Source organism: Pleurodeles waltl, chromosome 12 (assembly GCF_031143425.1).
Source record: "Pleurodeles waltl isolate 20211129_DDA chromosome 12, aPleWal1.hap1.20221129, whole genome shotgun sequence".
NCBI classification, from domain to species: domain Eukaryota; kingdom Metazoa; phylum Chordata; class Amphibia; order Caudata; family Salamandridae; genus Pleurodeles; species Pleurodeles waltl.
Genome location: NC_090451.1, coordinates 197,899,685 through 197,915,140, shown reverse-complemented (window position 1 = coordinate 197,915,140; position 15,456 = coordinate 197,899,685). Strand labels below are relative to the sequence as shown.

Here is a 15,456-nt window from a genome sequence, read left to right as displayed (position 1 = left end):
ACATTTGTGAAAAGAAGTTGTTTGAAGTAGCCTACTTTTCACTATGCAAGCACCAACCCAACCAACATCCGAAGTGGGGAGAGATCCCCCAATGTAGGAAGGTGTCGAGGTTGACTACACAAATCTGTGGGTGATGTCTGAAGGGCCCTTTTACTCTTTCCAAGGCATACCCTCTGGAAGCGCATAATCAGTACGCCTCCTGGCAACCTCTTTACTTTTTCACCTGCATCTATAATAACACAGGAGCAAAGAGGAAAAGTATTCTTCATTTTCGTGGGACCATGCCCCCATACAAATGAAGGAATACCTCATTGGGAATGGGCCAGCACCACATGTGCATCGACACAATCTATATTACAGAAGAGGCAGCTAAGCATCAGCGACATCTGTAATACAAAGTGCCCCAGGGGTACAGAAAGCAGGTGCACACTCCTAATGCACCCTAGGACCCATTTATAATACTGCCCTTGGTGTACAAATGCATGTGCCACTACCGCCCTCCATCAGCTTCCAGTACCATGTGACATTAAGGATAAGAGCCTCACAACAAAATATCGGTGCATCACATCTGATGTACAAAGGTGCACACAATTCGCTGCCTTAGCTTCAATGCCAGATGTCATCAAGCATAAATGCTTACAACACAACACTGGTGCATCACATCTGGTATACAAAGGCACGCGCCACGGAGGCCCTCCCTAGGTCCCAGCAGAGCACCGCAAAAAATGTATTATTCTTACAGCACACAATCAGTGCACCACATCTGGACCCATACACACTGCCAACTTTTGAAATGTTTTCACTATGTGAGGCGGGAGAGTGGCTTTGGAGGGGCGGGGCTTTATGCCAACCACTGCCAGCGAGGGACTTCTACTCTCTCACTTCCTACCCATCCAAAAAGAAAAAAATAAGAACAAAGGTTTCCATCTGCCACCAATATCCTGGGGAGATTTAAAAGCTCCAAACAGACACCGGCTGTCTAGATCCTTCAAACACGAGCTGGAAACCAACTCTATCCAGTGACGGATGCATTAAGCATAAGATCCTTACAACACAGTATCAGTGCATGATAACTGATCTACAAAGGCATGCACCTCCGGGCACTCCATTACATTCCAGTGCCAGAAGGCAGGAAGCTCAAGCATAAGGTCCTTAAAAATCCACCATCAGTGCATCGCATACAAAGGCATGAATCGCTGGGGCCCTCCACTGGTTCTAGCAATGGATAACAATAGGTCCTTACAACACATAGTAATGCACCACATCTGAAATACAAAGTCATGCACCACCAGGACCCTTCATTAAGTTCCAATACCATACAGCATAATGTGTAATATCCCTAAAACACAACACAACATTGGTACACCACATCTGGTGTACATAAGCCTGCACCACCAGGACTCTGAATTAACTTCCAGAGCTGGTGGCATCAAGCTTAAGATCCTTCCAACCCTGGCACGTCACATCTGCTGCTCATCACTTCTGCTGAGCAAAGACACATGCCAACAGGCCTCTCCTTTAGCTTTCTGTGCCAGAAGGAATCCAGTGTAAGATCCTTACAACACAACCCTGGTGCATCATTTCTGGTGTACACATGTACGCACCAGCAGTGTCCTAAATTACCTTTCAGGAATTTAAAATCCCTACAACACAATATTGTGCATCAGATCTGGAGGGAAGCAGCGTGGACAAAAGTAGACTCCGATAACCTTCAGTGGCAGAAGGCAAAAAGTTTAAGATCCTCGCACAACATAACTCACACAGACCACATGACTGACACACACTCTTGAATCCAAGCACTCCCAAGGAGTAACATGCAACATGTCGCAACTGAGCTTTGGCACCTCATCGGGGGTATGAAGCACAACTTACCTGCAACTACGGTCCAATGAAACACAACATTGGTGCTTCCCATTTTAATGTACAATGATGAAGACCACTAAGGGCCTCCTATGCTCCTGGTAGAAAGTATTATCATTTATCAGGATTAGGGATGGGCATGCAAGATGCCAGCTCAATGCTTTGCCCATATGGTGTCTAAGGTGACAAGGTGACCAGTGTTAGCTTAGCGTATGAAGTTGTGTCACAAAATTCAGTTTCACAGTTCCGTTAAGACATTTTTTTGTTCGAGAAAGCACGGCTCCTGAAACTGAAAGGTACCTGATTAGCATAACCGTCAGGAAAAAAGAAATGATTGTGATAACCCAATAATTGGGGTTTAGGTAATCTTAAGTAAAAACACTAGTCACAACCCTACTTATGTGATACAATGCAGGTGTACCCATGGCATAGCCACTCTCTATGTACCCAAAAAACTGCCCTACTTACGTTGGTTATGGCTGAGTCATCTGGATGAGCCAGGCCCCCCCATTACAAGGTTCCTGCTGACCCTGACCATGGCCCGATCTACGCTTTTCAGAAACACTGCTTTAGAGATTAGGGTCCTGAGCCGTGGAGTTACCTACCCAACGTACTAGACTCTCTAATAACATTATGTCCTTCCACTAGGCCAGAAAATATACCATTCTCCACTATTTTAAGCTTGTAAACATGTATAAATGCAAGCAATAAATGAATAGTGCGAATAAGTGGTTCTTTTAATCAAATGCCACATTCATCTTACTCAGTCACACGAGTGCTCGTGCACATTTTGGGTAGGAGGACTGGGTCGCCTTGGACCTTCATACGCTGTCCTCAGTGACGATAGCTCAGTGAAGATCCTACTGTGTGGTTTTAGTTGACTGTAAACCCTGCTCTGGCGTCCTTCCATTGTAAACTCTGTTGATGGTCCTTTGCCAGCAGTAAGATACAGTCACACATTCTAGAGGATTAGAAGCTAAGCAGGACACAGAGAGGACAAAAGGAACTAACGTTCAGCTATCTGCTCTATCCCAGCATGCCCCAGCTCAGGAAGGGTGAGTGGGTTGATTTCTGGATGGGATAACAATTGCACCCTCACGTAAGACTGCTGTAACACCAAACACGGGAACCAGTGCGCTCATGTATACCATGCCCTTGCAAACGTATTTGTCTCCCAGCACCACCCATAACCTCAAAGCTGCTCACAGGCATATATCTAAGAAGATGATGCTTTCTTGAAAATTGAGACTGCAGTATGACCTGATCTTTACTAAATTCTTCTATAGCTTCAGGTGTACACCAAACTCTGGGTGAGGACCAGTAGCACCGCAAGTGTATCTCCCTCTTGTGTCACGCAAGCGTATTTTTTCTTAGTCACTACGGTGTCCAAAGCATGGAAGTAACCAAGCCAACTGTTGACCACGGATTCAAGGTTTTCCTCTGAGTGTTTGCTAGGACTCTGTGGATGTTGTCAATCGTACGGTTGCAGACCTTCAATACTCAAGTACACTTCTGAATCAGAGAGAGTGGGACTGTGATATTGAACAGGTTGTGGTGGGAATTCCTTAGTCCAGGTCCCAACTCCAGAGGTCTTGACATTACAAGTGGATGGCACTGCCCTGAGCATGGCTGAATGAAGGAGTAGGTCAAGGTGAGCACCGGACACTCATCTGGAGCTGCCCTTTTCCTTTCTACGCTGGACCTCACTTTCCAGGGTCCCCAGTACCTAAAACCCTATGATCCACATGCTCGTCCACTTGTGACAACACAATCCCTAGGCGCTGCTCCCAGTGAACATTCTGAGACCAGCAACAGCGCGCACTGCACCTAATCAAAAGAAGCTTTTACTCTGCGGTGTCTGCAAACCCTTTTGAGACACTAAGTGAACAGAGGAAGGAATGATGCAGCCAATCCACATACACCAGTTAGCAGTAGGAATACTGCTGGTGCTCACACAATCAATTATTAGATAAGGCGAAATTTTCTGCTGAGACACGTGGCCTGTGGCGGCATAATGTGTGTCCCTATACCACTATGCAGACAGCACAGTGCAATACGATGCATTGATATGTTTGGTTGCTATAGTTCTCTGGTTATTTTTTTTTCGGTCTGCAAAATGAGAATGCAACATTGCGGACTTTCTGTCAAGCCGGCTGGCATGGACTGCGATCGCTCTTCCACCTGTGGCGACTGAACCCGTATAAAAGTAACCAGAAGTCCAATAATACCCTCATACTCAGCTTCCCAAGTCAAACACATTTCTGAGAGTCCCTGCTCTCGTTGTGTGACTGTGTGATCTTGTACAAGGGCGGTAGGAAGTGCGCCGGCCGCTGAAAGTATTCACTTGAGGATCATGTCACTAATTATCTGTGAAATCTGTGGCCAGCAAGTTGGATGGGGCAGTGTGCCAACGGATTAAGGCTTCCTTGGCCTGTGGAGACAGAAGAAATAGGTTGGTTTGCTCCACTGACGCAAGAGGAGATGAACTGGCGTGAGGCCTCTATTATGCACAGATTCAGACCAGAAATGTTTCAGATCCCCCCAAACTGTCTGCTATCAAGTTTCATCCTTAACTTGTTTCTGCAATAGTCTTTAGCAGAAGCAGGGCATGTCTTGTATAGTGAAAGTTGTGCGACCCGTCGGCTGAGAAACCTCTCCTGTTCAAGTTTGTTTAGAGACCATTATGTCCAGAGGGATAGCTCTGCTGTCTAAGGTCGCCTCCCTAAGAACTGTGTCTAGCAACGTGCATGTTGTCACTAACATGGGGTGGGAGAAACAGGTAAATAAATATGTATTTGTTTGAGGGTTTAAGGTCTGCCACCATACATGCCTTCCCCATGTCGGACTAGTGATGTACACAGCCCCGGCCCAGCCTGCTAATCTGAGGAATCAGCACGTTTGAAAATCTCATGTCATTTCAGAGGAACCTGCATGTCATAAAATCTTTAGATTTCCTATTAAGCCAGTTCTGGCAGAAGGACACACTTTTGCTTTTTTTTTTGGGGGGGGAATGGGGGGTTGATGCTCACTGTGTTGAGCTCATGCTGCAGACACTGCAGTTTAAAATTCCCGCTGGTTAATGTTTCTGCTGCTGAAAATGGTATGAAATCTTCAAATCACATAATTGAATCTGGGGGCGTGTGTGTGTGTGGGGGGGGGGGGGTAACTACGTCTTTCATTCTTATTATTTTTCAGAGACAAAACATGAGTTGATAATCCTACCGTTTGTTACTTTGTTACAAGTGTCTTGGGGCCTGTGCGATTCAGCAACACATTACAGGTTCCAAGACCTGGAATTAATGCGAAAGGAAATCAGAAAATAAAGCGTAAGTGAATTGCACAGAAAATGCAGCCAGTCCCAAAAGACTCTGAATTCGAGAATCTCTTGTTTATTAACGATGCTGCTGCTGATCGCAAATGTAAATCTTATTGTGGATACAACTAAGGGAAAGACACACATTCTATATCAGAACGGAGGAGGGAATGCTGTGCAGCTGTGTTTCCATGGTGGATACCGGAGGCAACCTGAATCCAATCTTCTCAGAGGAGCATCAATGATGCTGAGAGCCATAAGGCAAGCAGGTAAATGCCCCTCCACCGCCCGTGGTTGGGCAGTAACAAAACAGCCATGGTTGGAATGTATAGTGACCGCCCTCCCCCGATCATGCCACTGCACCAATATGTCTTCCCCAGTTGGAGTCAGTTCATCTCCCTTTGTCAGATGAGATGTGAATGTCACCAGATTAGGAGGCATCAATGACTTCAAAGGGTCCTGCTAATTGGGGACCTTTTAATGGTCCCATTGAGAACATGAACACCTGGCATTAAGGTGTACCAGAGAGATTTGTACTTGTGGTGTCTAGACAAGTTCCCAACTTCCTGCTCCGGTCTATAGAGGGTTGCCCTGTGAGTGGGTAATACCAGAAGGCTGCATGCAATGCTTAGACGTCTGAAAGCCAGGCAAAGGCACTGCTGTGTTCACCTGCTCCCCTGTCATGTCTCTGTGGGAGACAGTCACAAGGGAAATGTCAACCTGGCCAGCCAATCAGGAGAGAGGAAAGAGGGCTGTACCACTACAGGTATACTGGGAGAAGTGACTGCCACTCCTGCCCAGTGCTTTAACGGAGAACTTCATTGATAGGTGCTCTCGGGACACACAATAACGCCAAGCACCCTGGGGTACAAAATCATGGGCAACTTCAAAAGAACTAATATTGAAATGTTTCGAAAGGTGGAGCTCGAGGAGAGACCTTAGCTGTTCCCAAGGGGGCTGCAGACATCAGGTAGCTGGCCTCTAAGGTAAGAATGCCGAGTTACATTTACCAGGCAGACAGTCCGGTATAGGTTATTACCTTACGACATCCACCTTGAAAGTTTAGAAAATAAAATTAGCGCTGGCTTCCACAAATACTAGCTTGGCCAATGACGTCTCTGTGTTACATATACATTGGCAAAGCAAGTAGCAGTGGGGAGTGTCAGGAGAGACAGCTTGGAAACAGGAGATGATGAGAGAGACATCCACCTGCTTAGTGTTGTGGGAGAGGGTGAGACTGAGGAATACCAGGGGAGGGTGGTCGGGACAGGGTGGAAGAAGAAAACAGAAGATTTTGGCGAGGGGGGTTGGGGAGAAAGAGGGTGCTGACAAAAAACACTAATTTCTCACACTCAAGAAAGAGACAGCTCTCGAGAAAAGGATTGAGAGAGAAAGACAAACGAGGGTGCTAAGGGAAGGTGCACACATGCGGGAGGAAGAGACACTTTTGAGGGAGCGACAGAGGGAGGAAAATAGCAAGAAATGCACAATCGTAGAATGGCAAGTCACAAATGTTTATTTTTTGGGAATAAATAGTTTCCTGATGTCAGCATGAAAGGATACACTGAACCAATCACAAATAAGGGTGAAACCTAAATGATCTTGGGGCGAGAGAAACACAAGTGTAGTGTGTTCTTATTCTATGCCTGTTTCCTTGTATGACTTAACTTAATAAAGTATATATCCTTCTACTTGCTTTGGAGTGCAGTATCACTTCAACAAGATTAGGGAAAAAAGCCACTGAATGAAGAGCAGGGAATTGACATAGATAAGCAAGCCATTAATTCAGTCATGAGCATGGGACAGACCCAAAGTCCACTCTTTCATTCTAAAAAGTACTGCTTAGTAAGATATCAGTGAGGGACATCTAAAGCGTTCTAAAGTGACACCTCACAAAGGGGCATCCCCAGTAAATGACAACATTTCCTTCAATTATCTCTGGCTGCCTATGACATGACATTTCATCAATACAAAATCGGCATCCCTCAATACAGTATGTCATTTCTTCTATTCAAAGCACCCATCACGGTCAATAAAATGTATGTATCACTCAATACCAGATGACAGTCCATAAATACATGACCAACCCTCAATACTAAGTGCGTACCCTTGGATACAAGAGGGCTGACCCCTTTACAAGATGGCAGTACCTCAGTACATGATGGTAACTGCTCAATAAAAGTGGCAATGTCTGAAAAATTGATGACTGCCCCTCAATGCAGGATGTTTAAATCCCAAATGATGATGGCAGATCCATAAATAAAACTGTTTTTCCAAAAAGGATGATTCTTTCTTGAAATAAGAATGCAGTCTCTCAATAACAATGCTGTGCAATTAATGAAGTTGACAGTGCTACAATACAAGCTAGTTATTCTATAATAAAAGGATGGCCCTCGATACACAAAGGTATTGCCTTAAAACATAAGATAGTTGTCATTGTGTGAATGATGGCCATCCTCTGTGCATGATGACTGTCCCCAGCACAAGATATCATCTAGCATTCGCATAATATATGATGGTTGTCAATCAAGATGCCCACCCCTCCATAAAAATATGCCTCCCTAAGAGTAAGGTAATTGTGTCTCAATAAAACATAGTTGTTACTCAGTGCAAGATGGTGATCCCTTAATACAATATGACAGTGTCTCCATCCAACCTAGAGGGTGCTTGTTGCAAAATGGTTTCACCCCCGTACAAACAAGCATTGGCAAAGCCAATGTCTCTGGCCTTTTTAAGCCTGAGTTTTTCTTTGCCGACCTGCACAGCAGACATTAAAAAAAGTTTGAAAGTAATAAAAAGTAGAAATTAACTAAAGATGGTACGTATATGTTTGAAAAACATAATAAAACATTACCCATCACAAAAATACATTTAAGAAAAAACATGAAATGGAAATAGAAATATAACCATAGACTGGTCTACCAGCCATGACAATGAAGTGACTACTTTTTAAGTAAATGTACTCGTGTACAAACATACACACAATATATATGCAGATGCACAAAGTTTAACATGTTATTTATTACCATTGCAGTGCGTGGGGAGGAGCCATGACGCCCAGATGTCCCTTCTCTCTCTTAAAAATGACAACTATATAAAAATGATATGCTACGTATCTGCTTATTGATCCATGCCTTGTTATTGTTTCTTGTGCATTTGTTTTGGAAAGGTTATTTAACCAAAATAGGGATGCAAAGGGTTACATTTGTGCAGTGTAGTAAAATCATATTGATTAGATATACGATGAGATAGGAGGCTTGTTTCCCTGCCTAGTGTAATTTGTACATACAATATGAGAGGAGGTAAAATGTTTTCCTCATGTCAATGCTGCTGTCCTGTGTTAATAAACTGACATTTAACCTCTGCACTAAATGTGTGTGTAACAAGGTGGCCATCCAAAGAATCCAAACGCAAAGGATGGTGGTGGAAGCAGGTTTACTTAGTGGAGAAGGCCCCATCAACTGCCTTCAACTGCTAGTTCTCATCTCACCTAGTCCAACCCTGCCTTCCATATCACTTCATAGCACTCCATAGAGAACACAATACCGCTAGCTGCTCTAATACATAGGATACTACAGTGTGTTTATTAGTACAGCTGCTCTAAATAATCTTTTAATGGGCCATATTTATTTTCACTACCATGACATACATATATATAGTTATGATTTCTGGGAAAAATGAGGCTGGCCGTGTTGAAGTCGGACCGGCCAGACTGAAAAGCAGATACCAGAAGTCAGTTTGGTCATTGCAAGATGGCAGTCCAAGCGCTCTAGTGCAGGGTTCTGCAAACTCGGTCCTGGAGAGCTGGGTCCATGCCAGATTTTTAGCATGTCCACATTTAGAAAAATGTAGAATTCTGAAACATCTTGTTTCTAAATGTGGATATGATAAAAATCTGGCATGGACCCGCCTCTCCAGAACCGACTTTGCAGAACCCTGCTTTAGTGCAAGGCAGGAGGCACCAGATGGAAACAGTTTAAGTACAGTTGTCATTCTCTTGATAGGCGATGATACCCTCTCAATCCAATGATTGTTAGAAGGATCTGTACTGCACCTGACTTAGGAGCCTCAGTGGCCTCAGACAGAGCTTGATTTCCCAATCAGCCCAAATTCCATCTACCTTCATAGGCAACATCTTGTGTTTTTACACTCTGCCTGCACCTGCAATAGCAAGGCTGCAAGCACGCAGGCTGTGTGAATAGGCACAGTGAGGCAGCCATGGCTGAGCAGTCAGCACCTACACAACTCAAGGGGCGGATAGAATCTTACACAAACCTCTAGGAGAAATACAATGCTTTCACACACGCTGAAAATGAAGTGCCCCACTGTTGTCAGTCATCTCTCTGATTCCACATCGTCATTCAGTCATTCTGCCCAATCTTCTGCCACCTGCTTTGCTTTTTATTCCGCCTGTACATTGTATAGTGATGTACTGTACGCGAAACCATAATGGTGAAACCTCCTGAAAAATATATGGAAATTCACTTATTACGACCATGCTTTCTATAAGTAAAAAACCTCATGAAACCCTTAGGACCTTTCAACACGTACTTACTGGTCCACTATTCAAAACTGAACAGAAAGCTGGAATTCTCTCTGGCAGTCCCAGCAGAGGCGCCAAAGGTGGTATGGGCATAGACATGACTGATATGCACTAGTGGCAAGCACAGGAAGAAGCGTGGAGTCAAGTAAAGTGATAAGCACCTTGGTGCTGTCCACCCAATACCAACACTAAATCTGCACCTGAAAGTCACACACGTGGTCAGAAGTGATCTTTGTGGGCTACACACAAACATGTAACATTCCAAGAAAAAGTCCAGCAACAGATCAAGTCTTGCCATGAATAATTTAAATTAAACCTCTTCAAAAGAAATTCCTAGAAAGAGACTGAATTAGGGACTTCTTCAAAGATGACGTTATCTGGCTTGGCACGATGTTGGGCTAGAGCGCACATGCATGCTAAAAGGTTCATGGCACTGGTGTTTGTAAGCCAGTTCATATAGCACTTAAAACACTGGGCTTTAATATCCCCAACATCTATGGCATTTATATTATTGATGTCAAATAGATGAAAGGTAGGAGGTTCTTCCCCACAGATCCCTTCATCAGGTGCTCAACCCACTGACCTATCTTCCCATCCCAGAAGTTGTTTGAACGACCACATCTGACATACATTAACAACAGTCACTCAGCAGTTTTGGATAAGATGAGACTTTCAAAAGAAATGCCTTCTGATGTGCCTATGGCTATATCGCTGTTGCACGACTGCATGAAACGCGGCACGTGCTTTTGATGTGCCAAGCTCAGGGTCCTCATTTCGAATTCTGAGCCTTTTAATCTAAGTTCTTTAGAGTGCGCTAACTAGCATGTTACTTTTGATTACCACAGAAACTTTGCACTGTGCAACAGCGAAAACACACCAAATTTAGCAACAATTTGAAATTTACTTTGAACCTCGCCATTCTTGGGTCTGGAGTTAGCCAATACCTTTTGATTTTACTAAAACCATACCTATAATTTACTTTTAAGGGCTTTTAGTCAGTCCTCTTCGTCGACTGGTTGGTTGTTGAGTCACTCATATTTTAATTCCGCCCTATAAGCATGCAGGTTGGGGCAGTGGGTCAGCTCACTCCACCATTGGTTTACTTCACTGTCAGCGATGGCTTCTGCTCCTTCATAAGCGGCACATCAACACACAATGTAGCTCCCTTCAATACCAGAGATACTACTGCAAACAGATGCTGACTTTTAGCCAATGCTCTCTGTTTTACTGGCTTGGGCCCTACACCTTCCTTAGCAAGAAAGTTTTTCAAAGCAAGGACAAAACCAAACAATCATCCACAAGTCCAAAAGGCAGACAGCCAATGCCAGACCCAGTGGTTTTGCCAATGTTTGGTGTAGTTAGATATTCATCTGTTCCGTAGTTATCCACAACGTTGTGTTACAACAAGGTGTTGATTGGGAAACCAGAGGTAACCTTTTATACATTATGGGGAAATGACTTTGAGAACATTCGAAAACTACGTTTGAAATACAAATCGAACGTGATTGGCTAATACCGATGGTCTTCCGATTGCCCCGGGGTCTGATAAAAGTTCGAGAAGCGCCGCCCTTTGATTGGGTGTCACGGATACCAACTGTTGTCCTGGCATCTTAGGAAAAAGTGTGGGGGTCCATCTGGGGGCACACGTGAGCATCAGGAGCCACAGGGTACACTCAAACATTTTCTTCATCTGCAATTAAAAAAGTTTGAATCTGCTAGATAGGTCCAATAACCAAAAAGAGGGTTCTGGAGACTGTTTTCAAAAGTTCTGAAACTGCTAAAAATGAAAAAAGCTATAAAAATAAGAAGCCATGGAACATTCCGGAATTATGAGGGGGCTCCGCAGGCTGTGATCCCATGGGCATGCACAGTGTTTTCGTCCTTTGGCCCGTGGGTAGCTTCCTTCATTATGGGTTCCAAAAAAAATTACTGAAAATCTTTGTTAAATTGAATTTATAGTCTGTACCACCAAGAATATACAATTATGAGTGCTATACAAATCCACAGAAATTCTCCTAAAATCTTCGGTTGCAATGCAGCGCTAAAAATACACTGAATGCTGGCGAGCAATAGTCATAACTTCCCACAATGCACCGCTCGTGACCTCACTAAGGTGTCCCCTGTGGTGACGCAAGGGCTCCCTGTTTCGCTGGTAGTCCTCCTGCATATGAGTGGATGAGTGAGGGGGCACATTAACGCTGAGAAAGGACAGAGGCAGGTTTATGGGATGCTCTGGTATTGACCTCTGGAAGGCAAAGAAGCACAGTCAGTCGCATGTCGGCTCTACATGTCATGCAAATATCCCTGCCCCGGCCCTACTTGCCTTCGGGAGCCACTGGCCTGTTGCGAAATCTCCAGATTCCCATACAGACCAGTACCTGGCACCAGCGCCGGAGAGGGCCTCTGCGAGGAGCAGGGTGCCTGAAGAGCACAGCCCGCGTCCTAGAGCCAGGAGAGGAGGTTCCGTTTGGAGGTAGCAAGCAGAGAGGGAAGGGGGAGGAGAGAACTTCAAGCGCAGACATCAAAGACTTTCTGCACAGCTGATGAGCAGACCTTTCCTGGAGTTCATATTTTATACAGATGGCAAAAAATATGTATTAACTCCTTGTCTCTCGGACAAAGACAGGTAAAAAAGCAGTGAACGTCCCATGGTGCTAAGCCTAAAACACGGCGTGCTAGGGAGCAGCGTGATTTTTCGATTCGACGGGGAATGCAATTATAATGCCGTACACCTGGGGCTTCTAAGCACTTTGTGTACGATAAACACTCAAGAAAGGAGCCCCAAATCGGCCGCTGAGGTAAACCGCCAAACAAGGATTGAGCATCAAGGGGAAGGGCACTTAGAGCATTCAACTCCTGACTTCTAAGCGCGCTAGAGCTACAACAAACAGAGCCTCGGGTCATGCCCCAGAGCCACAGACCATCTATAAATGGGACACTTGTAAATTCTCATTCAACCTGGTGGTCTAAAACGGAAATACAAAACATACAGGTGAGACGTGCCAATCCTGGTGGGCGTGGAGAGAAAAACCTAGTGACCCTTTAATAACGACGTCATACCATGATGTCACTCTGCAGGCGCAGTCTACGGCCAACACAATCAGCTCCAGATAGCTGATGAATCTACACAGGTGTACTTAGCTTCTAGGCGCGCAAGAACGCTTTCAAGACAGAAGGAGCAAAGAAACCCCTCCCCCTCCCCTCACGCACCCCCAAAAATCTAAGTCGTGCTGAGCTTCCACTCATGTCCAACAAGTCACCCTCTGCAGATTTATCGACCCTGGCATTGCCAGGCGCTCAAAAACACCCTACAACCACTTCAAATATAAGTTGATATCTATTTAAGTGGCATCGCTGCAGATGTCATATTATGTGTCTGCGGTCTTCGTTTAGCGCGCGCTTTCAGCAAGTGTAGCATCTTAGCACTTGTGGGCAGCGAGCTACTGGATACACACATACGCGTACTCGTGCGCCTACCAGTATTATAAAAACACTGTATGTTTACCTATCACTGTGTACGGCTCACTAAGATATATTGCTCTACAGCCGAGCGGACATGTATTTTCTCGCAGCTCTACCGCCTGAATGTTAATTTAAACAATCTGCAGGAAGTGCTTGTGGACGAGAATAAACATCTGAAGCACACATCACTCGATCACACTGCAGGGACCGGCACAACGAGTGTGTGCGCGGGTCTTTTTTACGTCAGTTCGCTGGCAAAGATGTGCAGTGGCACACGAGAGTGCAGTGCGCGCGCGCCCTGTGTGCAGATACATGCAATAATGCAAATGAGATAGCCTCACTAATGTTGGCTCGTTATATGCATCAAGGGAACAAGAGCTGTCAGTGTGTGCAGGAATGCACATCAGTGCACTGAGTCAAGCCAGTGTGCGTAGCGCTGCCAAACCATGCGTGCAGCGACATGCAGCATTTTCCTTGAGTTACACCCCCTGACAGTGAAATGGCAAACATCGGCTAAGAGGAGTTGTTTTGCTGGCGCTGTGTGCAGTGACAGGCAGCAAAGCCGCGCAGTGACATATATCAATGCACTGCCCCCAGCAGCAGGGCAGCGCCTTGCTTGGTACATACTTCAGCGCAATGTAAGACGATCGGCTGACAGTAATGCTAATTGCATATTTCTGTGCAATTAGCTCTTCCACGTTCTGACAGCGCAGTGAACTATGCATACGGCTATGTATCTGTGCTGACTTTGCTGCAAGCGGAATGACATACTTAAATGCACTTTGAGATGGCTCACTGGCAGTGCCATGACACTCTGGGGCATATACCAGTACAGAAAACTCCCCTTGGCGTGTTTGAAGAAACTGCAGTAGGAGCTCACAGTGGAATGTAATGTGACACTGACGTTTCATAGAGTAGTGCAATGTAAACCAGTCTGCAGTATTCGGCAGTTCAGGGCGTTCTGTCAGTGCAGTATCATTCATAAGTGCAGTATGAACTGCAGGACTACACATCAGCTAGGTGCAATCTGGAATGGCACTGTCATGCTCCAGTGCGATATCGTATACCAGTGATGTGTGATTTGGCAGTACAGTGTCCTCCATCAGTACAAAGTAGTTTGACCCTGGAACACATCATCTTAGCTCAATAAGTGAGGTTGCTCTAACAGTGCAGTGACAAGGACAGGTATAGAGTAACTGAATAAGACAAAGTCATGCATCACTGCAAATTAGCTATGTAGTATAATGTCATTGTATAGTGCAGTATCCCAGCAATTTAAGGATCAGTGCATCGTGACAGGACTGTGCATCAGTGCTGTGCGACTTCCCAGTGATGTCTCAGTAATAAGCGTTGATCAAGCCTTCCTATACATCACCGCAGCATGATACCACACGTAAGTGTGACCCTAAGCATTGAAGGCGGTAGTCTGACAGCACAGTGTGATTTGTCAGCACAGTATCTCATTTAAGTGCAAGCAACAATGGATTATCATAGATTATTACCACACTGCTGGGTCAAGCCTCCACACGGTGTGAGCAAGAAGTGCATTACAATGCACCAGTGCAGTGTCATGCCACTACGGGTCTGGTTGTGCAGCTTCCTAGATCACATCTGAGCATGCAGCAACTCCATGCATCACTGTCGTGTCGATGGCCGTGCACGATGACCCTGCAGCATTAGTGCTTCGTCGATGGCCGTGCACGGTGATCCTGCAGTACAGTATCCCACATTTTTACAGTGTGCTTTCAGTGGTACTCCTCAATTCAGTCAGAGCTTCAGTCATACACTACAGTGCTGCGCGATCAGTTTTTCTTACCTGGTCCCCGCTGTACTGCCACATCCTGCCCGGACGGCCGTTCTAAGTGGCTGGGTCCGCGCTGCTCCTGCTGCCGGTACTCCCGCTTGATGCCTCGGCTCGGGATCCGGGGCTCGAGCGCAGCTCCACTCTGGAGACAGCAGAGCCGCACATACTGAGCACAGCCCCGGTGACAGCAGCCGGCCGGGGGCGGGCCTAGCGCGCGGCCGGCAGGAAAGACGGGCCGGCACGAGCCCGAGGGGAGCGGCACGAGACAGGGTGACACCCACCATCGTCTGCCCCGCCCACTAACAAATAGGCTGGATTTAAGGCCGAGTCATCCTGATACGGTTGAGGCACGCCCAACAGTTGCTGAAGGACACGCCCATCAAGGGCAGGCACGGGACGCTGAGCCACGCCCACCAAGATTGACTCGCCCAATAGTAAACGCATTCACCGCGTCGGTAGCCGCCGAATGAGCAG

General features: G+C 45.7%; 1 protein-coding gene across 1 annotated transcript in view; it reads right to left on the bottom strand.

The window, feature by feature from the left end:
* ZNF469 (zinc finger protein 469) overlaps nt 1–15,183 on the bottom strand; it is a 181,453-nt gene extending 166,270 nt beyond the window's left edge. Inside the window, exon 1 of the mRNA XM_069216363.1 lies at nt 14,995–15,183. The gene's annotated coding sequence lies outside the window, so the exon portion shown is untranslated. The remainder of the gene's footprint in view (nt 1–14,994) is intronic.
* Nucleotides 15,184–15,456: the final 273 nt, after the last annotated feature.